The following is a 1,963-nucleotide window of genomic DNA, read 5'->3' on the forward strand; positions in this document are numbered from 1 at the left end:
GCCCCAGATTCTCATTTGCCGAACTGGAATAATAATACTTGCAGAACTAATTTCTCACTGTGATTGTGAGGATCAGATAAGATAAAATGAGACTCATTAGTATGTTAAGAGTTTTTTAACCATAAGGCATGATATAAATGTGAGCTATTATTATTATTAGATATTAAAGGATACTGCATCAGCCTCTTAAGGCCATTTCTTTTAGATATTAACACAGTAATTTGCTAATGGAAATCTACTATCTTGAAATGTTCTTCAGCATCCTGAAGTAGCCAATTTATATGCTCAATAAATACTATTGGCCAGTATTTCCCATAAGTCAGCAATTTTCAGTGATTGTTTTCTGCCTCTCTTTTCAAAATGACTTTAGAAATGTCTAATCCCAGTGAAAAGAACCGAAAAGTTACACATTGTTCCTTAGAGGCTCCTTACAGACACAGAAAGCAACAGCCTCAAACTCCAAACAAAAATATAGAAACCAAAGCTACATCTATTTTAAAGTCAACAATAAAACAATAAAATGAGGCAGACGGTGTTATCTGTCCCATTTGTAGTGTTCTTCATAGTCCTCAATGCTAGTTCCCTTAGCACTAAGTCCTACTTAGATTAAGGCTATACACTAATGCACCTCTGACATCTCCCTTTTATGTGCCCTTCATGTGTTTTAAAAAGCTCAATAATGTGAAAGAAATCTGATTTCATTTTTCATCCTATTCTCTGTATGAATGAAATATATATATAGGGAATGGATCTGTGGCTTCACCAGTATGGGGATATTCACAAAGGCTCTGTAATGACTACACAAACCTGTCAGAGTTACATAATAACTAGCCAATCAGATCCCTTTCTTGTTGTGTAACTTGGACAGGTTACTATAGTCATTACAGAGCCCACGTTAACAGGGAACATCTCGAGAAAGAAACTCCCTTTACCAAAGTAGATCAGACCTTTCTCTGCAACTTCAAATATTAGAGGGATTGCCTAGAGCACCAAGAAGTTGTCACCTATAGTCATACATACAATATATGTCAAGATGTAAAACTGTCTTGCAGGCTTTGAGACCAGCTATCTACTATGCCATCTGCATCTCTATGAAAAAGATAATACCTAAAAATGGTTACATTTTCATTGTTCAAAGATGATTAAAAGTATTAGTATCAGCTTATTCCCTAAATCTTAATTTTAGAATGTTCTGTATAGCTATAGCAAAATTGTTATTCTTGGATTATGTATTTCTTCTAGAGATTATTTCTAAAAAAAATTAATGATAAAATTCTTCTTGTTGTTACTGTTTTCTAGAGAATATGAACGAAAGATTTAAAGCTTTACAGGTGATTTTGTATTACACAGAGAAACTATGTTTATGTCTATGCAATGAAACTCAAGTTCTGAAACTATAAACATGCATTTCATTGATAGCATAGTCCTGAATGTCAAACTGCGACATATTTCTCTCCATTGATAACAACTTGTACTTATAAAGTGCTAACTTATTTTATATTATGCTCAAAACAACACTGTGACTTATGTGCTATGATTATCACCATTTTACAAACAAGGAAATTGAGGTAGGCAGAGAGGTTAAGAGACTTGCCCAGGGCTACATAGCTATTAAGTGTCTGAGGCAAGATTGTCAGACATGTCTGACTCAAGGTCCAACACTCTATCTAGTGTACTATCTAGCTTCCTCTAAATTTATCTTCAGACAATCAAAACATACATTAGCTCTGAAAGACATTCAACAGCCTTGATTCTAAAGCCCACTGCTACACCAATGGCCTTTCAAGAAGATCTGTATTTTCCTTATTTCCAAGTATTTGTCTGTCTTGTTCTTTCTATAAAAACACTTTTGTATAGGCATATTAAAGCTTCTGGGACTTCCAGTTTCCCTACTGTTTAAAAAAGGTTATATTTTGTAAGTTAGCAAAGCAATGATCATAGTTTAGTGCTCTGCAATTTACTT

The sequence above is a fragment of the Trichosurus vulpecula genome, chromosome 2, assembly GCF_011100635.1.
Source record: "Trichosurus vulpecula isolate mTriVul1 chromosome 2, mTriVul1.pri, whole genome shotgun sequence".
Classification (NCBI taxonomy): Eukaryota; Metazoa; Chordata; class Mammalia; order Diprotodontia; family Phalangeridae; genus Trichosurus; species Trichosurus vulpecula.